Raw genomic sequence first — 17,021 nt, 5'->3', positions numbered from 1 at the left:
CCATATAATAATGAAGGTATAAAATGACTAAGAAATCGTTCTAAAAATGGGAGAATTGAAGAACACTGGTGTTCTGCAAACTTGACCAAGGTAAATTAGATTATAGAAGGACCTTCCCAATTGCTAAAAAGAAACAAAAAGTAATGAATAGAGTTCTCTCACTTTTAAGATTTTCTCACATTAGCTTTTCTTAAACCTTTGGCACCTGCTAGAAAGTAAAAGCAGATTGGGGTTCCTGGGTGGCTCAGTTGGTTAAGCATCTGACTTCAGTTCAGGTCATGATCTCACGGTTTGGGAGTTCGAGCCCCACACCGGGCTATGTGCTGACAGCTCGGAACCTGCTTCACATTCTGTGTCTCTCTCTCTCCCTCTCTGTCCTCTCCTGCTTGCTCTCTGTCTCTGTCTCAAAAATAAACATTAAAAAAAATAGAAGAAGTAAGAGCAGATGAAAAAATGAGTGAACATGTAACCACTGGATACTAACAGAAGAACTTAGAAATAATATGATCATGGCAAGTATGACAGCTCTTTTCCTTCTACTCAAAAAACGATTCAGTTTGCATCCAAAATGTCATAGTGATGTTTATTTTCTACCAGCAGAATTAGTTTTAAATTTCTAGTATGAAATTGTTATGCCAATTTTTCATGGAGTAGTGCAAAAATAAAAAAAATAAAAGGACAAGCTGACATTCATGATTCATGTAGTCTACTACCTGGCCCTGTCTGAGATTCACTGGGGTATAAAATGAAACCACGTGTCTACTAATTCCAGCCAATTGTCTTAAAAGTAGGGCCAACATTTCTATGTTCTTTTTGCCTCCTGCCACCACCACAGAGCACTGCTCACTTCTATTATTTCAAGTGAATAAACAAAGCACCATCTGATGTGCCCTGGAAATATTGAAATAACCTGGTAGTGGAAAAGTGTGAATGTTTGTGTGCATCGGTGTGTCTGTGTGTGTGTGTGGGCAAGGGAGAGAGAGAGAGAAAGAGAGGTTAAAAAATATGAACAGAAGCCTGATGTATCTTTATTGTCTTCCTTGCCTAAAATATGCAAAAGATATAAAAATCAGTTTTGGATCAGCTGGGTGGCTCAGTTAGTTAAGCATCTGACTTCAGCTCAGGTGATGATCTCATGGTTTGTGAGTTCGAGCCCCGTTGTCAGGCTCTGTACTGACAGCTCAGAGCCTGGAGCTTACTTCAGATTCTGTATCCCTCTCTCTAATCGCTCCCCAACTTGTGCTCTGTCTGTCTCTCTCTCTCTCTCAAAAATAAAAAAAAAATTAAAAAAAAAACAAAGCCCATGCTATAAAAAATAAATAGGTAGATAGATATATAACTAAATAAAACCAGTCTTGATTATTTTGTTCAGTATGTTTTTAGCAGACAAAAATATGGTAGAAGAATATAATTTTTATTTTAAGAATGTGCCTCTATTTCTCTATCAGCAATTTAAAATGTGGAAGTTTGCAGCATTGGCAAGAAACCCAAAAGAGATTTATCTACAGGCACCAGCTGATGCCTAAGCAAGGCCTCATAGGATGCTGGCGGCCATGATGGTTCAGAGTCTGAATTATTGCATTAAAACTCAAAAAAATGTTTTGGTTGCTATACCAAATGCAATAAGTTACTCAGACCTAAGATACTTATTAAATCATAAGTGAACCTCTGGGAAAAGTCAAATATTTGTAGTTTCTGCTAACTCAAGCATCCGTTCCTTCTCACAAACTCCTTTATCTAACTGAAATACCCTCTCCCAAGTGTTCTGACAAACTGTTCAATCCTTCCAGGTTCAGCTCAAATACTGGCTCAAGCACAAATGAACTCTGGCTTTGGAGTTCTTCCTCTATGCCAAGCTGTATTCTACATACAACTTCCTTATAATAAGCATTATTAACTCATTTCATTATTTGTTTGTTGGCCTCCCTGCCTCTTCTATCATGTAATTCTCCTTGGTGCAAAAGTGCCATATATTTGTGGCCCTTCATTCCTGTGTCTCAGACATCCAACAGAATTCCTCAAGAGTCAAAAGACAAAAAGTATTTTTTAAAGAAATCCAAGGACAGAAACAATGGAAGGATCAATGTAGAAAGTGTCTTATTAAACATATTTATTTGTGGGGCACTTCAGTGGCTTAGTCAGTCAAGCAGTTAAGCAGTCAGCTAAGCCGCAGGCTCTGTGCTGGGTGTAGGGGCTGCTTGAGATTCTCTCTCTTCCTCTCTCCCATTCCCTATTTGCTCTTTCTCAAGATAAATGAACTTTAAAAAATATTTATTTGCACAGAAATTATATATACAAATTATTTTATAATATTTGCATTTATTAGACAGATCATTCTCTCTGTCACTGTTTTCATGAAGAGTATGGAATCAGAGCTTAGGGAAGTGAATTTTTGATCATCTTAATAAATAAAGTGAACAATTGGGATAGTGGCATGGCCTAATAAATAATTATATACCAGCACTGTAGAACCACACCCTCCCACCAGACAGAACATTCCTGCTGCTCTGTACTCATGCAATTAATAAGACTCGGAAGATCAGTATATTAGTTTTGTGGGTGCATAGAGGAGGGGGTCAACCTCTCTAGGTTTTAACAGCCTTACCCCCCTTTCACCTACCCTTCTACCCCCAAATCCTATTTTTAATCAGAGTAATACTATTGTTTAAGGTACAGATTGATTATATTTGCTGATCACCCTTTTATATTTTTTAAACCTAGTTTGGGATTCAATTTTATTGTAGATTTCATGTGATAATAATATTTGTAAAGTACCCAGAATTGTGTCTGGAACCTAAGAAACACTACATATTACTAAATAAATAAAATTTTTAAAAAAATTTTTTTTCAACGTTTTTATTTATTTTTTTGGGACAGAGATAGACAGAGCATGAACGGGGGAGGGGCAGAGAGAGAGGGAGACACAATATCGGAAACAGGCTCCAGGCTCTGAGCCATCAGCCCAGAGCCTGACGCGGGGCTCGAACTCACGGACTGCAAGATCGTGACCTGGCTGAAGTCGGACGCTTAACCGACTGCGCCATCCAGGCGCCCCTAAATAAATAAAATTAAGTCATATTAATTTTCAGGTGATTTCTTCATCTAATGTATTATCTGTGGAATCTTAATTTTTTCCTAGGGTCACTGAGTCACCATTAGTAACCATCATGTCTTCGTTTCATTGCAAGGTTATAATCCCAGAAAAGTAAATATGAAGTGTATAAGTGAAAGCATCATCATGTTCTGAATTAATCTTCTATATTTTAGTTCATTTAATTGCTTCTGGTTTGATTAGCTTACCAACTCAAAAAAGAACAGTATCAATGTTTAGGTATTCAATAAAAGTAGAATCAACTAGTACAAATGGGAAATGATGTCATGCCTTTAATTTACTTCTGTGAATTCATTCATTTTCATATCTATTTATAATTATTCAGTCTTTCAGAAATGACTGTGAGATATCAATTATATTTAACTGTGTGTGTGAAGAATTACCCTACTTGTAGGTGTGCAACCAAAACGTTCTGTAATCTTGGCCAGCAAATGCAACCTCTGAATCTCATTTTTTTTCTTCTGTGAAATAAGTGAATTGAATTAATTAATCTCTGAATTTCTTTCCAGGTATGAGTCTTTTGTTCTATTTGGTGATGGAACACTATCGGGAACACACGCGACTTCAGAGTCACCATAAAAAGTCCATAACAACATGGCAAAAATTTTTCAGGGTAATTTTCCCCTTGATGGATACTCCACACTGCAGCAATGTTCATCATTTAAATTGACACCTGCAAGCTCAAAGCTCAATTAAAAGTGATTAGTAGCACATTAGAAAACATTATAAGGCTATATGTAGACACATCTGAAAAAAATAATCCTCCAAGACTGGATTAAGTCTGCATTGCAAAGGTCTGTTTGCTTTTCTAGATCTAACACAAGAAGGAAAACATTTTGAGATGAGGAAGCACATATAATTCATTTTTATTTCTTCATTTCCTCATAAGTGGTACACATATAATACCTGTTAAATGAGTGAGTGAATAAATAAAAAGGAAGTTTACATAATTCACATATTTTTCATGTCTCATATTTCTTCTTGCTATCGCTTGGAAATACATAAGCAGCTTACCTTATATATTCCATATATAAGTACCCAAAGTATAAATGACTCTGGGAAGAGTTGTGAAGTAGGCCAAAACTGTATTTAGTATCTCTAGGACTCTTTTTGTCCCAAATTAGTTGGCCAGATTCCCAGATACCAGTGCTCTATGTTCTGTTCTATCTTCCATGAATAGGAATTCATGGTTAACTTCACTTAACAATGTGCTGAGGATGTTCACTTAACAATGCAGTGTGCTGAGGATGATGGGTAGGTATGAACATATGTAATAAAGAATGTGTTGACACATTTTATTCAATTTATTCAATTACTTACTTATATTTGAACATTCCAAGCTGCACATAATATTATGGTAGGTACTGCAAGGATTTAAAAAATAATGATCCACTGTCCCTCAAATCCAGATCTTATGTTTAAATAGGAAAAGGCCAGGGTGCCTGGGTAGCTCAGTCTGACTCCCGCTCAAGACATCATCTCACAGTTCTTGGGTTTGAGCACTGAATCTAAGCCCTGATTGGGATTCTCTGTTCCCTTCTTTCTCTGCACCTTCCCTGCTCACTCTCTCTCTCTCTCTCAAAAATAAATAAGCATTAAAAACTAAATAAATAGGAAAACTCCTATAACAGTAAACATACAGACATGTGAGTGACTGATAATTCTTGCAACATCAGTATTTGCCTACTCAGCTTTTACCAATAACTGAATCTCACTTTGTTGTCCAATTTCTACCTGCTTAGATGAATGCAGGCTGCCTCACCGCATTTCTTCCACTGGGTTCTTCACAGGAGAATCAACATGAGCCTACCAGTTATGCTGTTTTTGTCAGTTTCTTGTAGACATCAGAAAGATTTCAGATGGTAAAATAGCCGTTGCTATCAAAATGTTTGAATCATAACAGCTAGGCAAATGCTAATTTCTTTGGAAAATTATCCATTCTGTTTTCTATTGTAAATTTATTTTAAATGAGACAAAAGTGATAGGTATTTGCAAATCTTCTCAGACCAGTGAAATAATCCATATTCCATTTTGGAGGTTTCTAATGTGAGAGTGTGATAAAACTATCTTTATGTTTCAATTTCATTTGGATTTTGAAAAATAATAGAGATCCATTAGAGAAAGAATTTCAGCCATGCTTGTAATTTCAATTTAAAGAGAACTGCAGACTTTCGCATACTAGGATGAGCCACTATTATTTTAATGTGGCTATTGTCCCACTAGTGATCTGCACATTTATAAAATCAAAATAGGAACCCACACTGCTCCTTGCACAATCCACTTTCCCTTCCTCTCCTCTCCCCAAAAAAAGTATTTCATGAAACGTGATTGTCCTGAAAATTAGACCTACTGTTATATAAAGAAACTAATTTAGGAATAACATAAAAATCCTATAGCCTGCAGCAATTGCTTTTGATGTAGAGTAGCTTGTTCTCTAACTCCTCCTTTGCCAATCCAGAAGAACCTGGAGTGTGAATTTTCTGGGTTTTTTTTTTCCTTTTGCTTTGAGAGTACCTATGACCCTCCTAAGGCTGAGGTCAGACCGGGGGAACATCTGTAAAAATGCAGATCAGGTTTTCTGTGCTCAAAGAAATGAGTGGTTTTAAAATAAGCATTTTCTCATCAGTATTCTGTACCACCATCTTAGCATGAAGGAGGAAAATACAACAATGAACCTAAAAAGAGGAGAAGATAAAAGGCAATGACTCAGAGGAGGAAAAAAAAAGTTTCTTCTTAATTGAGTTTAAAAGTAAGAAATGAGAGGAAAATAGTCCCACAGCCTTCTCTTGGTGAGATATCTTCGGATCATTTTGAAGTATGTGTATTTGTATGACATCCACTTTTAGTGCACCAGATGGAATAAAGTTAGAAGTAGAAAAAAGGCTTATGGGTATTGTGGACACGGAAGCCGAGCGCCACCTGAGGGGCAGAGCTGGCAAAGCTCCTCCAAGAAACAGGCTAAGACCTCCTTGTGATAATCAAATTCATCACCTGGTACCACCTTACCGTCCAGAAATATTGAAGTTATTTGGATTCCTCTCTCCCTTATCTCCATATAGATATAATTTTAAATGTGGAAGTTCTTTTGTTTGTTTTTGTAAGATTTTTTTTCCTTATGAATTACCTCTTAAAGTCAAATTCTCTCTAACATGGACTCAAACCCAAAGTTGGCAATTTCACCTAATCAAATTGTACTTCACCTGAAGTTATCATTTCCTAACATTTTTTCCTTCCCGCAGTTGCAATCAATCAATGCCGCCTTCATAATGCTGTGGAGTCTTGTCTTCCCCAAACATTATTCTCTCCATGCCAATTTAGGACATTTCAAAAATTTTGTATGGCATATATAACATGAAAAGGATAAATATTACGTTATAAATATTTATAATTCTTCATTATGCTTCTTTTGAAAGTGGTCATCCTGAGGAAAATCTTTTAATTTTCCTCCAGAGCTGATCACTTTTGTAATTGATGTAGATTGGAGAAGCATAACAAGGACTAAAACACCTTATAAGTGATTGCCCATTAATCATGCAGAGTCCTAAAACCCCATCATCTTTTTCTCCCCTCACCTTCCACCATCTTATCATCCTTTGCTCTGGACAACCCACTTTCCAAAGTGCTCTGAACAGAGGGTGGGAAGTTAGAGACCCGATGGCGGGTTTGGAGACCTGATGGCAGGTGAGTGCCATGACCAGTGGGGCATTTTCTTACAAGCTTAGGCTTCCCTAGATCCATCACCACTGTCATAGACGCCTAAAACCTAATTCAGGAAGTTTTGTTATAAAATATATTATTTATTGCATTTCCTCTCACACTCAATTTGGGATCTCTCTTTCCTGTCTCCCCAAGAAAGTCCACATTATACTTGACACATTTTAGACTTAATCTTATTTGTTTTCCTCCTACCCTTCCCCAAGCCATGGTGGAAACTGGTCTCCAGGAGGGACTTGGGTGATAGCACAGCTGACCCAAGGAGATCTAGTAATATTCATGTAATACTCATGTTATTATTATGACATCTATCACCAAGGACTTTTGAATCCCAGGTGCAGTATTTAGCTGCTCCTTTGATTAAACCTCATATAGAAAATCCAATAGTGCAATTCACTATGGTGGTCAAGTTGTTAGATACAAGCAATAGAGATTCTGGCAATAGGAGAATGGCCTGATGGGAGACTTCATGATTCTTGATAAACAATTTAAAAGTCAGAGGTGGATTATGTCCTCTACTCTTCAGATCACAACTGAGGAGAGGCACTATTCTAAATGAAAGGAATGTCTATTATGAGAATCTAGGTATATACCCTATTATATATTTTCAATAGATGAGAAAGTTTAAGAAACACCATCCTGTGTTTCTATATAGATTCTTAAGGCAAGGAGATCTTTCTTCAATGGAAAAAGAGATAGGGATAATATTGTGATTCATGCAAGATACTTGCTAGGCTTCCCAGTCTGGTCCTGGTCTTCAAAGGTCTGAGCTCAAGCCATTAGGCACCAGGTTTAGCCTCCAGAAGAGAGAGAAAGATGCGTGAATGCAGAAGCAAAGCTAGAAAATATATACTTGAATGTTAGGTAGAAATCTGCTGAAATGTTATTGAAGTTAATAAGGAATGTGGAGTCAGGGTTAAAGAAAGACTTGAAGGTAGAGAAACAAAGGGGGGTAAAAAAAATCAATGTCTGCCCCGTTCCCAAATCAATTAAATCTAAATCAAGGTAGATGCTGCCTAGGTGTTTTCATCAGTTTTTTAAAAATTCTCTGGGTCTTTTTAATATGTAATCAGGGCTCAAAATCACTGACTGAACTTGAAAGAGCACATGACAATATTGAGTGTTACCTTTATCTGAAATGAAGCACTTAGCTACAAGTTCCTAGGGAGAAAAGAAGTCCTCTGTCCACATACACAGATACCAGAAATCTTTGTTACCACAAGACAAGAGCTTGAGAACAGACAACAAGGAGACCAGGGAAGCTTAGCACTGGCTAAGCAATTTGTACACAAGTGTTACTGAACACACTTAGGCTTTACCAGAATTCTCCCTGTTGATAAATTTGAGGAGAAAAAGACGACAAGGATTCTTCCCTTTTGTACTGAGAAAAGGCCAAAATGAGACATTGGAACAGAGGCCTCAGGGCAGCTATAAGAAGCTGGGCGCAAAGCAAGGATGACTCACCCCTGAGGTTAAGTTTCTAGTAACTTTGAGGTTGGTGTAGGCAGATTCCAAACTCTAAGCCAGAGGGCCATCTTGAAGTCATCTGGGGCCTATGAGAGGCTACTCTCCTAGAGGGGCACAACATTCCAGTTACATCGGTGAATAAAAATCCTCGCTCTCAAAGTGAAAGCCACTATCAATATATTTTATTGTTTACCAAACTACATGCTTGTTAGAACACAAAATCACTTCAGTCAAACCTGCCTTCTTTTCTGTTTTATCAATTTCCATGCTATTTTGAATTTTTTTTTACCATGTTGATAATATGATTTTTCTCTTTTCCCAACCTGTCTTGCCATGACAAACTCATTAGAAATTTTTAATCCTGGCTTGTTATCTGGCTCGACCCATTAATTGACTTCCTCATATGCCTGCTTTTCACCTTAGTGTTCATTTATTATTTATATTGTCAATTTATGCATTTCTCATGCATATTCCTGGGTAAATGAGTTCTTTATTTTCAAATGCCTTGCCTCATCATCTTTAAACTGAATTTACTGGCTTCATCACTGCCTTTCCTAGCCCCCTCAAGCTGCTGAGCATTGTGACAAAACATCAAGGAGTAATTCCAATCAGTATTATTTGAAAGTCATGGTTTCTGTTCAGCACCCAGATCCTCCTTCACTGCCCCTAGCATTCACTATTCTGCTCCTTAATCAATTCTTCTAAATCTCTATCACCTTTTTAATCATTAGCTCTAACAATTTCTCATATTTTCCCTTGTTTTTGATAACTTTGACAGTTTTGAGGCATTTTTTTCATGTTTCAACAAACATGAATTTTGGGGAGGGCAACCACAGGAGTAAAATGCCATCCTCACCACATCATATAAAGGGGTGCATACTATCCAGATGACTAATCACTATCAATGTTAACTTTGATCTTCTGGTTTAGGTAGTGTTTGCCAAGTATCTCTACTGTAAATTTACTCATTCCCCTCCCACCCCCCCCCACTTCCTATACTTTACTCTAGGAACTCACTAAGCACAGTCCATACTTAAGGGATAGTCAGTTAAACTCCACCTCTTTGAGGGCAGAGTATCTAGAGAATTATTTAAAATTCTTCTTTATGAAAGAGTTTGCAATAGCTTTTAAAATGGTATTCCTATATCTACTTATCTCCATGTCCTCTGTGCATCTTCCATCCATACTATAGACATAGTGGTCATTTTAAAGTAGACATCTGTCCTCTGTTTAAAACCTTCCAATAGCTACCAATTAATACAAATATAAAATGCTAGGTCTGAAACTCAAGATTTAAAGCACTGCATACCCTCCAAACTATAAACCAGTGAGTCTCAACTTTAGCTCACTTGGGAATCACCAAGTTGCTTTGGAACATGAAGATGCCTGGTCCCCATTTATTAGTGAAACATGCCTTTGAAATGTTTTAGTACTTATTACATTTTTATTATTATAAAATATGTATTCTCACACAATTATTTTATAAAAGCCATCATCCCAATAATTATATTTACTTATTATATTCTTCATAAATTTTCTAGGTTTTTTTTCTTTCAGTTGATTATTTGGAGTCAGTGATTGCCTTTTGATATTTCAAGTACTTGGTTACATGTTATAAGCATTTCAATTCCCTCTCATTTCTACATTTTTAGTAAAGTGTTTCCATGGTGCTGAAAAAGTGTAATTACTTTATAATCAAGAAATGTATTTTAATGCTATTACAGACCTCTAGAGCAATGAAAACTTCTAATCTAAGATATTCCCTAGATAAACTATGTTATGAAGTATCATCCGCACATAAGTTATTAATTTTCTCTTCATAATCTCTGACCTCATTTACCTATACTAAATTATATTTATCATTTATTTAAATAATTATTGTAGAATATTCTCAAATTAGTTTATTTAAACATAAAATATAGATTACTTACAATGTACTTATATATAAAGAAACAATGAAATTATAAGACTTTTACTTAATTTTAGAAAAAAGAATATCTAATTATACCACCATTTGATTTTAAAATATTTTATTTCTACATTAATACTTTAAAATTCAAATCTGAAAAACTCAAAGCATTCACAAATCAATGTTTCACAACCCAAAATCCTTTATGTTCTAGTATAAGAAAGGACAGTATTTTCTTGAGCCAAACATAACTATTTCAAATTGAAAGTATATCAGGAATGAGATGCTGTTATTTTGGATATGATTTTATAATTCCTTTTTTTAAATTTCTCTCTCCGGAAATAGCTTCATTGTATATCTGTTTATTGAAATAAGATGTTTGGGGTGCCTGGGTCGCACAATTGGTTGAGTGCCCAACTCTTGATTTCGGCTCAAGTCATAATCTCGTGGTTCATGAGATTAAGTCCTGTGTTGGCTTCCATGCTGGGCATAGAGCCTGCTTAAGATTCTTCCTTTCCCTCTCTCTCTCTGCCCCTCTCCCGTGCCCATGTACTCTTTCACCCTCTCAAAAATAAATAAAGTTTTTTAAAAAAGAAATAAGGTGTCTATTGTCAAAATAAGAAACTTAGAAAGGGTAAGAAAAATAATTTTTCTTTAAAGCCATATAATCCACATTTTCTATCAGGTAAAACTGTCCTCGTAGAAAGTAACATTATACACACACCACACACATGTATACGTACACATGTGTTTATATATACACATATGTGTATAATGTATGTATATATATATACATGTATGCATACATATATAGAAATACAGTGTGTGTGTGTGTGTGTGTATATATATAAAATATGTATATATATATATATATATATATATATATATATGTTAATAATGAAGGAAGATTCCAGAAGCCAAACATTAGATGAAAGCACAATAAGTGATCCCAAAGTGTAGGGAATAGTTATAGCTTCTATACTTCATGTTCAGTCAGACGTAGGTGCTGACCTCTTGAGTACTCCACAGAAGCATGATGATCAGATGGCTGTGCTCTAGGTATCTCCTCACCCCAGGAAGGTTCAGACAGAGATCTGAGGAGATTAGGTGAAACCAGCAGGTCTGTGACAGGGTCATAGATTGACTATATGAAATATAGGATAAATTTCTACTTTATAGTGCCAAAAAAAGGCAGAACTTCAAAAACAGCTTCAAAATATACAAAGCAAATATTGGCAGACTATGAAGAAAATTTATGTATCTATCATCATAGGCTGAGAATTTAGCAATCTTCTATCAGGAAGATAGGTCAGGTAGAGAAAAATTTCAGGAAAGATATGTAAGATTTGAACAACACACACACACACACACACACACACAGACACACACACACAGACACACACAGACACACACACACAAACTTGACCTGCTGGATATATACCTCCATAGAAAACAGACATCACATCATAAGTCCTTCACCTTGTTCCTACTATATAGCCACACATTGACCTCCACTGACAGTCAGATTCTAGATTCCTTCTTTTATATCAGACGTCTTTCTGTTGTGTCTAAAATCAATTGTCCAACTGTATCCTTTCCTCCATCCCCTTCCCTTCCCTTTCTCAATAATGTAAGAGAATCTTTTAAAAGACAAATTTAAACTTTTTTTTAGAGAGATACTAGAAAAAGTACATACATTTTATGTACTCATATTATGTTTTTATGTCTACTGCTCATATTTCTTTCAGATCTTTTCTGAAACAATACTTATCATGCTGGAACTAAATTTACCACCTCAAAGAGTGAATATACATGATTGAGCAAACTCTTCTGAGATCTCTTTCTAGTGTATTGCACACTAGCAAAAAGTTATCTAAAAAGAATACCTCACATGCTTTCAAAAAGAACTACAGAAAAATAAACAGATATAGACAAGTTAGTTCTAATTCACTGCATTTTCATTTTAATACAATTATAATTAGAAAAGGTAAGTAAATATGCCATAGTTTTCTCATCTTCAGATGACTATTCTGTTTTCTCTCTCTTAAGATGGAAAATTTTCTATTATTGTAACTATTCAAATGAGGTAATAGACAAAGCAAAAGACATTTCTATTTGGCTTAAAGCCATAGATGAGTTAATTAATCCAACCTTTATTAAATACTTACTGTGTGTCAGGCATTGTGATAAGTATTGGGAATACAAATTTAAATGAGAGACAGTATGGATCAGTTATGTATTGAGTTTGGAGATTTGATTCATAAAGTTTAAAAAGACACAAATATTAATACTCTCATATGTAAGAAGTCCAGAGCAAGGCAGTACAGTGCTGATACTGCAGCTATACAAAATAATCATGTTCCTTGATTCCCCTTCTCTTCCCTGCCTCATGTGATCTTCATTCTTAAGTTTACCTCCTGGATCGAGATGGCTGCTGGAGCTTCAGCTGTTATGTACTTGGCCCAAGGGGCAGGAAGACAGAAGGAGAAAGAAAATATAAAAGTAATCTGTCCTTTTAACATAGTTTTCCAGCAGTTGCACACTTTTCTCGGAACTTAGTCACGTGGTATAGTAAAGCTTTAGAAGGTTCTGTACATTGTAGGCTTTCAGTGGGGCTCATTATCCCACTGAATAGCACCAGGATTTTATTAATTAGTAGAAAAGGAAAACTGTGTGTTTTGGTAGGCAATCATTTGTCTCCATCTCACAGTTTCTCCCTGCCTTCAAGGTATATAGGATCTAGCAAAACAGAGTAATAGAGACATTAAAAACGAAAGAACAATGGCAACTTAAGAGCTATGAAAAAGGTCTTTTCTTTGATACTGTGGGTCATAAAAGGCATAGTAGTCAAGTCCATCTGGAAGGTCATGAACACAGTAATTGGCATATATGTGTTTGTTAATGATATTGGTTTTAAAGTGTTTCCAATATATTTCAAACATTTTCCAAAGGAGATAGAGAAAGTGGACTAAGAGTTAGGTGTCAAGAATTTTACTTGCACTTTTTCATTTAATCCTCATGTAACCCTGGGAAATAATTATTATTTTTATTTCCCTGATAGAGACGTGGCTTTTTGAAAAGTAACAAAAATTTACCCAGGACTATTAGCAATGAATGGAAGTAGTATTGAAATCTAGGTCTTTCTCCCACATTTAATTTTTCAATATACCATAAACTATCAAAACCATTCCAACCCAAGATGCAAAATTGGAAAACAAATCCTTTGGTCTTTTATTGAACTGTATGATTTAAAATTATTTTAAAGGATGCTCCTAATTGCATATTCTTCATCTTGCTAATATTCCAAGATTTTAGATTTCAAATATCTGTCTGCATGCAATCCCTTTCTGAACTCTCCATATTTTTCTGGCTTTCCAATAACTTTTAAACAAACTAGCCGTGTTTTGCTTGCTTTAGGAGTCCCACCTCCCCAGTGTAGAAGCCAGGAAAAGCACATTCTCACTTTCCTTTGCAGTGCAACATGGGATCATGATTCAAGATTCCAACAATTGTACTTGCCCAAGTGAAGCTTCATTTGGCAGTAGTCCACTTGGGTGTAAGTACACCCCGTGCAGAGTTCATTTAATTAACATTGGATTTCTAGCAATGCTAGTGGTTACAGTTCTAACTTCTGCTCCCACAACTGATAATCAGCGCTGGTGGAGTTTTGGTTGCAGTCAGGTGGAGTTCTTGGCAGCTGGTACAAGCTGCCCCAGGCCAGTTCAAGGAATGTTTTGGGGCCATTGGTCCTGGAACTTGAGCATTGAGCCACCTTTCTGGCAATTCTGTGAGCTTCCCAGTGTACTTTTGATCAATTCTTTGGCCTTGTGGAACTAAAAAATGCTTCTGTTGCTTTCAACTAATAATTATGAATAATACAGTCTTTACACTAAATATAATCAGAGGAGAGCAAAATTGCTATGACGGAAAGGTAATGTTTCGGGAGAAAGAATGCTCAATTGGGAGTAGTATCAGGTCTCTCACTAGTTGTATGACTAGAAAAAAATACATTAATTTCTCAGAAGTTTTTTTTTCACTAATATGTGAGTAAATGTAGTGTTAAGATTCCATCTATCTAAAATGTTTTTCCCCCTCTCCTCATGAAAAGATGCAGTGAGATTGAGAAAGAACATAAAACCATTTAAGATCCAGAGCTCCATAACAGCGATGGTTAATTTTAGCTTCTCCACTCTCTGGCAATGTGACTTGGTGACAGCCACCTAAACTGTCTCAGTTTCCTCATCTGATATTGCATTAATTATCGTACCTGAATGATGAGACTGTTCTGAGGAATAAATGAGTTAATATGTTGAAAGGGTTTTGACAATGGTGGACACTTTATTTGAAAGCTTTATTATATGATTATGTGTTAGGTATGATTATTGCTGTCGTTACTGTGTTTTTGGCAATATTTGTAGCACTTTATTAAAATACAGATTCCAGAGCCTCGATCTAAACCAACTAATTCAGAATCCTCAAGGGTGATGCTTAACCATGTGTATTAGAATAATTACATTACAGTGAATGATTTTTGAGCACAACTAAGATTGAAAACCACTAAACCATAAATATTTGGAGTCGTTATCAATGCTACCAAATGGTAAATGCTTTGTATTTTCATGCCTCAGTAAAATCACACGAAAAAATTTTACGTTGAATAGGCAAAAAATTATGGTAAAGATATAGAAACAGCATGATATAATGGAAAGTGCCCTCGAGAAAGATCAAGAGACATGTCTTAGATTCTGGTTTTCAGAACAATTCATTCATTGACTTTGGTCCACTCACACAATCTCTTTGACCTTCAGTTTCCTAAGCCAAAACCAAGGTGGGTTGATTAGATGAACCAGCATGGTTTCACATTGAAAGCTATTGACTGGACAATTTTGGAGGAAATATACATGTATGTGTGTGTATATGTATGCACACTTATGCGTAAATATTGTATATAGGGTAGATAGGATTCAGGAATCAGAAAGACATTACTAAGCCATTTATTAGTATTTGACCTTAAGTAAGCATCTTAATCAACCCAGTCTTTCCTTTATAAAATAGCACTATGTGAGATTTATATACAATATATAAATATTTATACAATATATAAATATACATATAAATATTTATGATATAGTTATAATAAAAATAATTAGGAACTAAATAAAAATTACTGTCGTTTGAATTCTACCTTTGCATAATTGTCTATATTAAACTGGACCCTATGCTATATTTAATCACGTTAGGTGGATATTTGGATTCAAATCCAAAAATCCTGCATGACAATAATAAAACCTCAGAAATCTTATGATAGGAATTATTAGAGTGCGTTTTAAAATATACTTAAGATCTCTTTTTTTCCACATAAAAGTTCTTAGTTTATTAATCCACTCATGAAAAATCTGCACAATCACCAGAGACAAAGTCACTGCAGAATCTTTACTCTGTTTTTTTGCTGGCACCAACATTGGCTTGGGCAGTCCCCCTGACTTTCTTCATTCTGTTCTTGTATTCCTTTTGCTGTTTTCTTGAGGTCGTTTTCTTCTCATACAGACCATGTCATCTCATACAGACCTATGTTTGTGTTCATTTTTTCTTTTCATAATCCAAGGAATCGTAAATCATAGCAAAGCCCATTGTTTTGCCACCGCCAAAATAGGTTTTGAATCCATATACAAAGATGACATTCAGTGTGGCCTTGTACATTTTGGCTATTTCTTCCTGAATTTCTGTCTTAGGTACTGTTGCCTTTCTAAGGTGAAGAGCATCAAGGACCATTTGTTTCTGCTGAAGTAGTCAACTGGCATGAACATCCTGGTCCGGGCGGTTACTCTGTTGCTCATGATCGCAGCCGAGCTTCAAGCAGCCAGGGAGGAAAGAAGAGCTACTATTCGCAGACCAATCATATATTTAAAGTCTTGACATAATGAAAGCTTTAACCAAAAATACATTGTACTTGATGATTTGCACATTTGCCCTTTCTGTTCTACACTGAATGTTACTTCATTCAGAGCTTTCATACTGTACCCGGGATCTTAGTTTATTTTATGCCACTTTGGAAGTGATTATTTTTTATAGAATTGGATGATGTGATGGCTAACCACAAGAAAACGCTAAAAGGTCAAAGGCAGTAAAGTATGTTTTTTTCCAAACAGAAGTAAAAATGACTTTACGCTTCTGCAATGTTTCACTTTCATGCTTTTTATATTGGCTCGGTCAGGAAATACATCTCATTCACATTGATCATTATAGCACATGCCATCAGGATAGACGTAGCTGACTGTTCAAAAATAAATCAGCTAGACACCAATGACCATCAAGAAGTAATACTCTTTGAGTTCCCTACAGTCTGTAACCCATACATTTATGTCAACTTGCAGGAAAATATATTGGCAATAAGTCAACATTAATCCAACAGTATTTGAGAAAAGAACAGAAGTATGGATATCATATAAGAATTTCAGATGTTGATTTTTAAACTAGATCATTCTACTACCTAATAATTATAACTGTTTAAATGCTGTCCTTCCTCTCAGTATGCAATTCTCATCTTTCCTCTTTATTTATGAATATCTTTTACCTATGGTATTTACTTTTAATGTTTTACAGAATATAATACTGAGCATTGTTATCAAAAGATATTTAATTGGGTTAGCCTGAGTCCTTAAATGTTTTCAACTAGCTATTCTTGACTCTTGAGATTTTCTTATCATCTAAAAAATATTCTGAGCCCTGTTGTTCATTTGTTATTTAGGAATCAGATGATACTTGTTAAAATTATCTTTTCTCTCTCTCTCTCTTGACATCTGTTCTTGAGATTATCTG

General features: G+C 35.6%; 1 pseudogene; it reads right to left on the bottom strand.

Moving 5' to 3' along the window:
- Nucleotides 1-15,635: 15,635 nt before the first annotated feature.
- LOC106980075 (40S ribosomal protein S24-like) lies at nt 15,636-16,039 on the bottom strand (annotated as a pseudogene).
- Nucleotides 16,040-17,021: the final 982 nt, after the last annotated feature.

The sequence above is a fragment of the Acinonyx jubatus genome, chromosome B2 (assembly GCF_027475565.1).
Source record: "Acinonyx jubatus isolate Ajub_Pintada_27869175 chromosome B2, VMU_Ajub_asm_v1.0, whole genome shotgun sequence".
Classification (NCBI taxonomy): Eukaryota; Metazoa; Chordata; class Mammalia; order Carnivora; family Felidae; genus Acinonyx; species Acinonyx jubatus.
Note: the sequence above shows the minus strand (reverse complement) of the source record. Positions and strands in the feature narration are given on the sequence as shown.